At 41.5% G+C, this 13292-nt stretch overlaps 1 long non-coding RNA gene across 1 annotated transcript; it reads right to left on the bottom strand.

Annotated features, from left to right (window-relative positions):
- Positions 1-680: 680 nt before the first annotated feature.
- On the bottom strand, positions 681-12989 carry LOC122128601. Its single transcript, XR_006151479.1, has 2 exons — positions 12717-12989; positions 681-810 (listed from the first exon to the last, which is right to left on the bottom strand). It is a non-coding gene; the product is annotated as an uncharacterized LOC122128601 (long non-coding RNA).
- Positions 12990-13292: the final 303 nt, after the last annotated feature.

Raw genomic sequence — 13292 nt, 5'->3', positions numbered from 1 at the left:
TTTTACTAGTATCAACACTTTTCTACAACAACACTGCGGTGTGACACCTAGCCTGGTAATGTTTAACAGCAGGACACCTTCATCAGCATCTAATGATTTACATGTATTTTTAAAGCTAATTATTCACAGGTTTTTGCATATGCCCCTCGTGATTGGTTTTGGGACTGGTACCTAATTCCTAGAGGCCACCTATTATCTTCAGTGAAGCTGTGAAGATGGGCAGACACAACGACCTATGTGTCCGCCGACATGGAGAGAAGTGTTGGGAAAGCTCGGTCTGGTTATCTGACACCTTATGTGTTTCCAGTGTTTCCAAATGAACTGATCTCTGCTAAATGAATGAAAATGAACAAAGGTTAATGTGTGTCTGTCAGTGTGTGTGCAGCTGAATGTATGAAATCCAATACAAATAATTGAATATACAAATGAATAAGACAGAAATAAAACATGAATGGAAAATAAACTAGATTAACTAATATTACAAACATGCGAAACCTCAGCGAAAAACAGGGATGGTGTAAATCTCAGGCCTCTACAATTTATCACATAGCACATTTTATTACATAGCACATTAACACTTTTATCTCAGTATCAACACTTTATGCCATGGGTCGGCAACAGGCAGCCCCCGGGCCAATTCTGGTCCCCCAGCGATTGTTTTTTGGCCCGTCAGATTATTCCAATCGTAGCCAAGTTTTTTTTTTTTTTTTATCTTTTTTTATTCACATGGTTTATAGTCATTAGTTATTTTTAGTAGACCTATCCATTCTCCATGTGAGCCTAGTTGTTGCGAGGTCACGTAAGGGGCACCTATCGCAGCCTCTAAATAGGCAGTAACCCAGACTCTGGCCCGTCACCTAGTGGCGAGGAAAAATACTGGCCCGCGGACCAAGTTACTTACCGACCCCTGCTCTACATTCTACTCACTTGCAGTAGCACCCTAAATATGTGTAAAAGGGTATAGATATTATTATCATTACAACCTGTAGATATTAATTAAACAGTTGTTTGAGTTTACTGTCACTCAAGAAAACAGGGAGAGGAAGATGGACTGAGAGCCAGAAGAGCTTATAATAGTAATATAATCTGTAGCAGCAGTGATCCGTGTCATATGGTCTCTTTCTACATGAGTTTGTGGGATTTATAGTGCCATTTCTGACAGACCAGTTATGGCTATCAAGGGTGATTTCACAAATCGCAAGAGTTTGTTTTATAGAGTTTGTTGTATAGAGAGTTGGTTGTATAGATACAGACAGTTCTTGGTGATGTAGTCTATGGACTGTTCTCAACTCTGATGCAGGACTACATAGTCCGTATTTATTAATTAGGCAATAATTTGCTTAAAGTTACCAGGTTTATTGAATGTGTTATGGCTGTTAGGAAGCAAATGTTCAGATGGGTGGAGTGTTGATTGACTTGTGTAATATTTGACATTTCTCTTTCACCACCTTCCGATTTGATCTTTTACTGTAACTGTGACTCTATATTTCATCTGGAAGAGTGATGAGATGACTATTATCAGAATTCCTGACTCTGGTGCAGCTCTTAGTCAGAGTTATTAGTAATCTGTCAGTAAATACATTTAATAAGGAACCGTTCCAACTCTGGTACTATCTGATGGCGATGCAAGTTACCACGTCAACACCCTTGCGCCGTCTTCCAGTATGTCCCTGGTTAGACATGGCAGCAGTCATTCCCAAAATACAGGAAGTATCCTCTTCTTAACCTGGTGGGCAGGTTTGGCTGTGGGGATGAATGAGGCCCAGACTCACCGCCCTCTGATATACTGGTTAAGGCTACTCGATATGAGTGAAATAAATGAAATAGTGTTAAGTGTAGCATGAGGTCACACAGACAAGGTGGTCAAGAACGTCTCTTCTTCTTGAGGAGACTGATGAAGTTTGGCATGGACTCAGTCATCCTCACAAACTTCTACAGATGCACGATAGAGAACATTCTGACTGGTTGCATCACAGTGTGGTATGGGAGCTGTACAGTCAGGGACCACAAGGTGGTGGTCAGGTCGGCAGAGATCATCATCAGCAGGGGGCTCCCAGCCCTGCAGGACACCTACCACACACGATGCCTCAGAAAAGCTTGTAGGATTCTAAAAGACTGTTACCACAACATCCTACAGACTTTTAACTCCGCTGTCATCTGGCAGGCCATACCGGAGCATTCGGTCTCGAACACGAAGACTGGAGAACAGTTTCTTTCCGAACTTTATTCACTTGCCACTTTACACTCTGACACTTTTAACTACTGTTTACCCTATATGTTTAGTATATGTTTAGTTATTGTATTGTATATTTAGTATATTTAGCATATTTATAGTTTTCTACGTTAGTATAGGTTTATTATATGTATATTGTTATATGTTCAGAGTATTAATATGTTATGTCATGTTAGGTTGTCATGTTAAGATTTTTCTATTTAAATCATGCAGGTGTTTGTGACGGCATAATTCAGTTTACAATTTGCAGATTGTTCTATTTAAATCATGCAGGTGTTTGTGACCAAATAATTTAGTTTACAGTTTACAGATTGTTCTATTTCGTCACCGATGAAATGTATTGTAATTTAAACGTATACCTATTACCTGAACATAATCTAAAACATCTGCATTCACGAAACGTCCGCTTGTCTCGATTGTCTGCTGTTCCGGACGTGTCGCACAGGTGTCATTTTAACAGCGGGTCTTATCCCCAGGGAGCAAACATACTAGTGAAAATGTGCTTCTGTACTATAAGTAGGGCTGTCGCGGTGAAGGAATTTCCACTGCAATGATTTAGAGTTGCTTAACAGCGCAATTATTTTTTCTAATGAACACATTTATCCTGATTTTAGTGCTATATAAATGTGCCTTATTGTTAGGCAATTATTATGTATATTGTTGTTTTTTAAATTACAAAATGGCAGTTTTATAACAAGTTACATTTATTTAGTTAGTTTTCATATTTATTTAGTTTATTGTCAGGCTAAAAGCAGAACACAGCAGGGCAATAAGCAGGGGCGTTTCTAGGATTCAAAGAAAGGGGGGGCTTAGCCCCAAGGGGAGTGGCATGTTTGCGCGCGGCAACTTTTTTTTTTTTTTAAAGGTGCCATATTATGAAAATTCCACTTTTTTAGTGCTTCTACACGTTCATTTGGGTATCTGGCATGTCTACCAACCCAAAATCGCTGGGAAAAAACCATTGGCGATCTTTGTTATGGTTCCTCTAGGTCAGAAACGTCATGATTGAGTCTGCGAATGAGATTGCTGTGTGTTGGCCTGTCACAACACATTGGGAGGTTCCCTACATGGCCTTGGCCCACCCCCCACCTCATCCCCAGCCCCCCCCCACACTCATTACATATTTGCCAGAGCGCAAGCCATTATTGCAAAGCTCGGAAATACTTTGAATAGCTAGCTAGCTAGCAGCATGAAGCAAACTAAGTACTCAAGATGCGCTGTGGTGGGCTGCACAGATCTCTACATCACGTTCCAGCCTCAGAAGACACGAGCGAAATGGATTGAATTCATATTTGAAGGCAATGTCCCTGAATGAACTTCAGGCGAGGGAAATGTAAGTATTTTTAAAAATAATTCTGTTACTTGCCCATTCAGTGTGGTGGTTAACGACGTTAGCATGTTGTAGGGGGACTAATTCAAACAGCAATTTATGAACCGTGTTATTTTAGTGGTGGTTAATTGATACAATCGTGAATAAGTGCTGTGTCTCTCCTGAGCAAGCAAGAGTGACAATATGGGCTAACGAGTTGTAGCTAAAGCCCATAGAAAAGAGCTATACAGCTCGCTAGCTATTAGCACTCTAGCTTGCTCAGGAGAGTTTAGCTGCAGAGAGAAGACAGCAATTATTCACGATTGTATCAATTGTACATCTAGGTTTCTTTGGTGTCTGTTGTCAAATCCAACAGCACAACATATCACGGGCATTTAGAACTTTGTGTGGGTTGTGGCCGTAAACAGCTTGCTAGCTATTAGCGCTGTAGATTGCTCAAGACAGTATCATAGCTAATAATAGTAGTTGATAACCAACGGATAATAATGTATCGCTAAAATGTATGATTCCCGTTGTTAAGGTTAGAGAATTCTCGCACTAAAAAGGCATCATTCATAAACGACTTGATAAGCAGCTTAGACTCACCTGCAGTTACCAAAACAGTTTGTCAATGTGGGGCATTTGAGGGTTTTGTGTATAGTACAGCACAAGTTAAAAATACTGTTCACTGTATGATTATTTCATTATGATTTATGAGAAAAATGCCGGGTTGGTAGTATGCCAATTGTGGTGTAGTGAAGCTTCAGAGTAACGACAAGCAGGATGATATTAACACTCTTTACTGAGAACTGTCAGCAGCATGAAAGTACGTGACTAGTAGCATGGAGGTTCACTCTTCTTCTGCCCCATGTACGTAAACTAGCTACCATTCATTACGGAACAGTGCCTCCTAGTGGTAGCACAATATAGAAGAGTATTACAGAACACAACATCTCCTCTTTCTGTAAAAGAATACTCTTACTTACTTCGGCAATAAAATAAAAGAGCTAAATATGATCCAGCATTGGATGACAATTCAAAAAGTGGTAACGGGTCATTCCTGCCAATTATCAAGCGCACAAAGCATAGTTTAGTGTTAACTACATTGGCATGCCCCAAAAATGCATTAACCTGTAATATAAAATAACGCAACCCTAGAATAGCAATAATATCTCTCCAAGAACATACAGTTACGTTAGCCAGGTAGAGTACAAGGAAAGGCTCTAATGTAAGTACATCAGGTCAATAAACAACATAGTCCCGATGCCACTTAGGTGTGACTCTGGTGCGTGCATGGTCTGTAGGAGTGTGTGTAGAGTCCTGTGAGTGTGGTAGAGTGTTGCTGTTTGCATGTGTATCAGTTCCAAGTGGAAGGCGGGCCAGGTGAGTTGCATTCCACTTTTTCCCCTCACTTAGTAGGAAGGTGTTTGGACCCACTCGCTTTTCCACTTGTACCGGTGGAGAGAATCTGGGGTGAGCTTTGGGTGTTTCGCGGGGAATCCTTATCCTCACTCTCTCTCCCTCCTGAAATGGAGGATCACGTGCACCACGCCTTAAATCAGCGTAGTGTTTCATCTTGTCCTGATTCCTTTGAACTGTATTTCGCACTGCAGTAGGTGAAGGCATCACCGAGGCAGACAGAGGGAAAATGTCCAGCTTAGTGCGCATTTTACGACCGTAGAGCAGTTCATGGGGTGACGTGGAGGTTGTAGCGTGCGGTGTTGCACGGTACACCTGAAGCCAGGTTAGCACAGTCTCTTTCCATGGCTGTGTTTGCAGGATGGCTGTTTGTAGGCAGCTTCTCAGGGAGCGATGGAATCTTTCCACAGCGCCATTGGCTGCAGGGGGGTACACTGATGTGCGAATGTGACGAATGCCCTGTGTCTCCATGAACTTAACAAACTCAGCTGACGTAAACTGAGGCCCATTGTCAGTAACAATGTTCTCTGGATTGCCATGGCGGCTGAATGTGGACATCAGGAACTTTATGACATCTGCTGTTGTGGCGCTGTGAGAGAAGGCAAGCTCAGGCCACTTGGAATAGTAGTCCACTAGTGTTATAGCATAGCGGCAGGCAGGGGGAGCTGTTTCAAATGGCCCGACAATATCGAGGCCAAGTTTCTGCCAAGGACCCTCAGGGAGCTGGACAGGTTGCAGAGGAACAGGGTGAGTAAATGCAGTTGTATCATTCGACTGGCAGGCAACGCAGGAGGCTATGCAGGTCTGGACCTCCGAATCCATTCTTGGCCACCAGTATAGTTCTTGCAAGCGCTGTTTTGTGCGTACAACTCCTTGGTGACTCTCGTGTGCCAAGGCTATCAAGGTCTGGCGTACAGAGGTTGGCACTAGGAGTCTTGAACCTCTGAAAATGAAATTGTCTTTAACTGAGAGCTCATCTCTCACCTTGTAGTAGGGAGTCATGTCCTGGTTTACTGCTCTGATGGAGAGTGGCCAGCCACGATGAATCTGTTCCCGCAGAGTAGTCATTTCAGGACATGTAGAGCAGGCAGCTTCAAAGTCAGCCACTGGAAGAGCATGTAGTGTGGACGAAATCTGAGCCACTAATTCAGGCTCCACATCAGCAGTGGCATCAATCTTCTCTATGACGCCAGCTTTCAACAGGCGATTCGGCTCAGCAGAGACGCTTTCTCTGATGGCAAAAGGCAAGCGCTGCAGCTTCTGGCGCACAGGTCTGATGGTAGGACCAAGTTTCACTTCATGCACAAAAGTCTTAGCACACCCAATCCCTGGGGTGTTGGTATCAGTATGCGTTGCAGTGTTTATGGACATCACCGATGTGGGTGGCACTGGAGCTGAGATGAGGACAGTATCCCCTCGGATGCACAGGTCCAAGGCAGTGAATAAGTCCATACCTAACAGTGCTGTCCCTCTCTCCACGATGAAGAAAGTGGCTGCTGTAGAGGTGTTGTCCATCTGTATGTTAGCATGCAGACATCCCAGCACAGGAATGTGATCTTGTGTGTAGGTCACCAGCCTGGTAGAAGCTGCAGACAGCGGAGTGTCACTGAAGGATTTCTGGTAGATGTGATATGGCAATATAGACACAGCAGAACCAGTGTCCACAACCAGCTGCATGGCCTTAGCAGGGGTAGTGGTAGTGGAAACGGTGACATTGCACAGCAGTCTCTTTGGTGCATGGGCAGAATTATCCACGTACAGTATGGTCACATCGGCTAGCTGTAGCTCATGCACATTGCTCTATGGTGCTGAACGGCACACCCGGGCAAAATGTCATCTTTTATTGCACGATTTGCATTGTGCTCTAGCTGCAGGACACTGAGAAGAATTTGCTAAATGCTCGTCTGAGCCACATCTGAAACAGAATTTGTGCAGTGAGGAGGTTGGCATAGCGGCAGCAGTATGGGAAGCAGTATGAGAAGGAGCTTGATTAAAGTTATCTGTATATTGCATGTGGGGCTTGGATTGTATAGCCTGCACTGGAGCGCTATTGCCATCAGTTTTCATTTTTCTAACCTGCTCAGCGGCAGCTTCCATCTGTATCGCCAGCGTGGTGGCTTTTTCTAGAGTCAAATCAAGTTCTAATAACAGTGTTTCTCTTATTTTGTCATTTAGCAAGTGTTCCAGCAGTTGATCTCGAAGCATCTCGTCAGCATTTTCCTTAAAGTCGCATTTCACAGAAAGCACGCGAAGGGCAGTTATGTACTGAGCTACCGTCTCATGTGGAAGTTGAGCTCGCTTTCGGAACATATGTCGCTCCACTACGACGTTAACTTTAGGAATAAAGTGTTTGTTTAGTGCTGCTACAGCCTGTTCTAAACTTGTACCTGAGTCGGGCAGTGCGTAAAAGATCCTCTGTCCTTCGGCGCCAAGGCAGTGTAGTAAAGTAGCTCTCTTGCGGGTGGTTGGCCAAGCATTCCCAGTTGCATTTATCACTAGCATGTAGTTTCTGAACATACGTAGCCAAGTCTCGAACGGTATGGACGGCTCTCCAGGACAAGGCAAAAACATTGCAGGCGCAGGAACGTGTACAGACATTTTGTCAGGTTTGCAGAAGAATCCTCGTCGCCAATTTGTGGTGTAGTGAAGCTTCAGAGTAACGACAAGCAGGATGATATTAACACTCTTTACTGAGAACTGTCAGCAGCATGAAAGTACGTGACTAGTAGCATGGAGGTTCACTCTTCTTCTGCCCCATGTACGTAAACTAGCTACCATTCATTACGGAACAGTGCCTCCTAGTAGTAGCACAATATAGAACAGTATTACAGAACACAACACCAATGTTATTGTACCTACTTTTCTGTGTTGTGAAACTGATATTAGGTGTAATGGAATACAACATTTCTTCAAATGCTAGAGATGTATTGGCTTTTAGTTCATGTTTCATGCATTGCAGTGCAAGGATAATGGTCAGTGAGATGACATTTTATTTACAGTATGGAGTATTTTCCTTTTATTACATTCAGGAAAAAACATGAATAACATTGCTGCTCTTGTGGTTAAGGAAGAACATCTGAACAGTGTCCTAGGCTACATCATGTGGCCTGTCAGACAGATCCTCCAAAGCAGCATCTGGAGCAGGAGAGCAGGACCACCCAGATTCTCCGTCCCAGAAAGCCCCAAGACCAGCTAACAAAGCTTCTGTACACCAAATACCTGTAACGTCTGAGCAAAGTTTACATTGTATTTAGAGAATAAATGGTGACACACATCTATTGAGTCTTCCTTTGTTAACAGTATGGCTACTGATGGCACAAAGTGTGATTTTGTAATCAATGTTTTTATTATAATTGGTCTTTTTTGTATTTATTACCCATGTACTAGCCAGTACATTTAATAACTATGTTTAAAAAGCTCTGTGGCATTCTTTGAAGCAAGTCTATAGAAACAGTTTTTGTATGTAACATGTCAACAGTTGACACATGCAAGATGAGCAGTAAGCAAAGTAAGACAGAGGGAAGATTAATTTATTGTATTTTCTTCCCCAGTTATATTTGTATTGCAGAAATCACTGATGACTCATATGCATAAAAAACAAAACAACTTACTGCTATATTCCCCTTAGACATAAGGCCCATAGTCTGCTCTATAGATGTTGAATGCATTCTGTAGTGAGAACACATTCAATCACACAGCTAAAAGTCCCGGATGATGCACGTTGTTTGGTTTGGAAGCTGCAGTAGTCTTCTTGTTACCTTGAATATTGAAAGTGTAAGTATCATGGAATATAAAACAAGATGACTGCATAATTACAATGTCATTTACAAATAATTTTACCTGTGGCATCTCCCTGCAGCATCCATTCTCAGGCTCTGTAGGCATTTGCTCACACTTGGCACAAATACGCCTGTATAGATAAAGAGTTTTAAAAAGTGACAACATTGCAGGTGAAGTGTATTTGAATGTTGTGTTACAATTACAGACACAAGTTGACAAATACAACGATATAATGAGAAAACAATGTTTGAACGCTAATAAACAGAGGTAAACACGTTACGTTATGTTCTACATCTGTGTTAGTGCCATTTTCCACATTGTAATTTAGACTCAGATTAAGATATTATGTTGTTTAGATTCATATTTAGTGATTGCTCATTATAATGATTGCATAATTGTATTTTATAGTTTTGCATTTCAGTTTAATATATGTTTAGTGTACATGCATTGCTTAGAATAACCAGATATGCATGGGACATAACAGTTGCTTTGGAGTGCGCGTGGTAGTGAGCTACGACGTAGTCTGCTCGCGCATTGATGGAATGTATAAGAACTGTGCGATTTATTTCATTGTTCAGTATTCAGTAAAGACGAAGCGAAAACACTGTTTTCTACCGTTATTAAACGCACTAAACACGCGTAGAGACTCGTTCTTTCCGTCTAGAGTGGTTAAGTGAATGAATATGTTGAAAATGAATTCCTGATAACAAGAAGGGAACTTTAGCCACTACAACCTGCTTGGTCCATTACTGTTGTCAGATAACATTTTACTTTACAGCTGGAGCTTTACTCGTGTAGCAGGCATAATGGCGTTCCCGTTACTTGCATTTACATAAACACTTTTCACAAACAGTAACTTACATAAACACACTGTATTTGTGACATACTCGTACATGCACACACTATTATCTAGCATTGCGATGTTCTCGTCACCGACTAGACCGTATGACCTTAGCCAAAGTAAATACAAGTGAAGTGACAAAGTTTACTTACCATTCAGAAACGTCCTGTTGTACCCTAAATTCTCGAACTTGTTTGGGAGCCTCTTCTTGTTCAGGTTCAGGATCTCGTATCCAGTCGCCATATTTTACAAAACTAAACTTGGTTAGAATGAGTAGCTAAAAACTAAAAGGTTAGAATGAGTAGCCCAAAACCGTAGAGGAGGGGGGAGGAGGGGTTAGCTGGCTCATTAGCATAGGCGCTCAAAACAGCTCACTGACAGAATGGCTGTGTTTGGCAGGGTAAAAAGGATGCCATTAATAATGATCCTTGTGGTATTTTGACCAAAATATGTTACAGACATTTCATTAAGACCCCAAGGAACCATATCAACTTGTGGTAAAATGGCCATACGATGGGTCCTTTAAGGCCCATTTGGGGCCGCAGATATCTATTGTTTCAGACAGTTCATAGATTGGTTTAATCAGAAAGAGTGTGATTTTGCTCTGTAATTTTGCTTGCATTCAGTATATGATAACACAAGAGACAGAATGACAGGGTCATAGTGAAATTTGACAACACAAATATACCAGCTGTGGTGAAATTACCTGTTCTGAGCACCAAAGCTGTCCTGTGGGTAGCCCTTCAGCTTAACCTGTCTGGGCCCTGTGTCTTTTTCACCTAACTCATTAGTTGCTGCAGCTGCTTGGTCTGTCTCTTCCTCTCTCTGACTCTCTGCCTCAGCCTCTCCTTCTGCATGACCCTTTAAGATAAGTTCAAACATTGAAACATTAACTGATCGAAATCCAGAAGCCAATTTTATGGCTTGGCATAAAAATATCATGTAATAATCTAGTTTAGGCTAACCCTTGGAGTAGCCTAGGCCTGACAACAAATGCCTATACATTTCTACCACAGTAGAAGAAAATAAAAAAAACTCCACTCATTTCCTTCTAGACCTGTAGACCACTAACCTCCATCACACCGGCTCCTTCAGCCCTGTCAATCTCCTGCTTCTCTCTCTCATCTGACTGGGCGGAGCTGCCACCTCTCCTAAAGAATGTTCTTATATCCATCTGGTCAATGAATTGGATGATATACCGGTACAATAGCGTTATGAGGGACACTATGACATTTAGTTTTCACTAGCATTAACTGATTATAAATAACAACATTATATAGGGACTGATAATATTGTTTTGAAATACTAGAGATATATCAATGCAAAGAATAGAGAGATGTCGATAGTTATTTCTTGTATTTCGAATTCGCTCGTTCACACTCTTGCTAACTGGTGACAGTTTCTAACAAAGTAGCAAGCTAGCTTAGTTTTAACATAGCCCACTACAATATTCGCTTTCATTTGCCTCATATCAAGTAAACCTAAAGCAGGTAACACTCGTTAACAACTACAGATAGCCACATTCTGTAACTTCTTGTACTTACAATTTCACTCCGTGCATCATTACAGTGCATGAAATGCCCTGTATTGTTATTCCTAGGCTTCTTATTCTTCTTCTTCTTATTATTCTCTTTACCGACTTCTGCGCTTAATTCAGCTTGAACCGCTTAACGTAGAAACTTCGTTCAAACTTTGCTGCATAGGTCTTCTAAACGACACTTATGCTATGTATTTTTCATTTGTCTAAACGTTACACTTTTTAAGATATTAAATAAAAACGAATACAAATTTTCCCATTGACTTACATTGGGCCATTATGACATCATAATAGGGTCATTAAACTGGCTTGCACCTGTGCTTCACTGACACCTGCGCCAAGGTTCCAAGGCTCCTCTTCTCTCTGTCCCTCTCCATTCAACTGTATAACTAGGAATATTATTATTTCCTTCTTCCACTCTTCTTTCCTTCTTCCACTCTTCTTTCCTTCTTCCACTCTTCTTTCCTTTCTTCTTTCTTTTCTTCTTCCACTCTTCTTTCCTTTCTTCACTCTTCTTTCCTTTCTTCTTTCCTTCTTTCACTCTTCTTTCTTTTCTTCTTTCCTTTCTTCACTCTTCTTTCCTTCATTCTTTCCTTCTTCCACTCTTCTTTCCTTCTTCCACTCTCCTTTCCTTTCTTCACTCTTTCTTCCTTTCTTCTTTCCTTCTTTTACTCTTCTTTCCTTTCTTCTTTCACTCTTCTTTCTTTTCTTCTTCCTTTCTTAACTTTTGCATTTCATGCACTGGTATTTCCTTCAGGAAATGCATTTTCTAGTTTACTTTGCACTCCTTGTCTATAATACTGGCTGTCGTTGACGAGAGACGGTACTAGTGCCTGGGGTTTATATCGTAAAGTATGATGAAAGGCTATTGGATTATGAGTTGAAGGGGGAGTAAACATACAAACCAGAACGCACGCACAAGTAGCATGTTAGAGTTATAAATAACTTGTCCGTGTCAGAAACAATAGTTTAATTTTATTTCATTTTTTTTTTTTTTTTAAGCCAATAATGCCAAATGATTTGGGGGGGCTGAAGAACATTTTAGGGGGGCTTCAGCCGCCCTAAAATAGGCCTAACGACGCCCCTGGCAATAAGGCACAATAAGAACGCAAGGTAGACTACACCTCCTTTATGAAAACGGTGCAAAACTAATGCTAGACGGTAAAAAAAAAAAAGACAAAAAAAGGAAAAAAGATAGGAAAACGAATTATTCCTTTCCTAGAAGGCCCGCAAAAGCCTAATACCATAATACCGATTCCTAAGTGTTCCTCCTGGACCAGGTCCCTGCTACTGCTTTTCGCCTAGTTTCATGAAGATCGGTCAAGTAGTTTGTGTGTACCTGTTTACAGTAAGACAGACAAGCAAGTCGCATCAATAACTTGTTTGCTGTAGGTGGCACCACTGCTTCTGCAGAGAACTCATCTCAAACCACTGAGTCATCTTGGGAGAAAAAGAAAAAACACGAACATAGCCGTTGTAAAAGCTAAATGGAAAGAGACAAAAAGATGCAAGTCAGATGCCAAGCTGGCCTTCTCTCTTTTGGACAGAGAGATTAAAAAGATGTAGGCTATTGGCTGGCTCGCTATGACTGTGGCACCTATCGCAGCGTCTAAATAGGCAGTAACCCAGACTCTGGCCCGCCACCTAGTGGCGAGGAAAAATACTGGCCCGCGGCCCAAGTTACTTGCCGACCACTGGTGTAGATCATGTAGCTAACCTTTGCTTGCATTAAATCTATCCCTAGTGTCTGCAATTGTCGTGGAAAATTCTAAAAGTTCTCAAGAAACGTCTCAAGGCAAACAGCTATGAATATACTGAACGGTTTATTTCAGAGTAGTTAACTGCTGTTGAGCTGGTCCATGGAGCATATTGTAGCGTAGCTCGGATTCCGCTACACGGACTGGTGTTGTTGTTATGCCGCGGTGTATTGTGGGAGTACTACACCGCAGCTGTTAGCTTAGCCACAGTGCTATCTGTTGTGTATGTCCCATTGTTGTGTGTGTGGTTGATGTAGAATTGTTCCTGTTCTGTATTGATGTGTTTTGTATATATAACTGAAGTGTCAACCGTATTTATGTGTTATAGATGTTGTGAATATAATCCTGTGTATTTAGTGTTAATCTTTGTACGAGTATGAATGAGTGTTCGAGAACAAGTAAAAAGTTATAAAACC

This window comes from Clupea harengus, chromosome 21 (assembly GCF_900700415.2).
Source record: "Clupea harengus chromosome 21, Ch_v2.0.2, whole genome shotgun sequence".
Taxonomy (NCBI): Eukaryota; Metazoa; Chordata; class Actinopteri; order Clupeiformes; family Clupeidae; genus Clupea; species Clupea harengus.
This window is presented reverse-complemented; position numbering and strand designations above follow the sequence as displayed.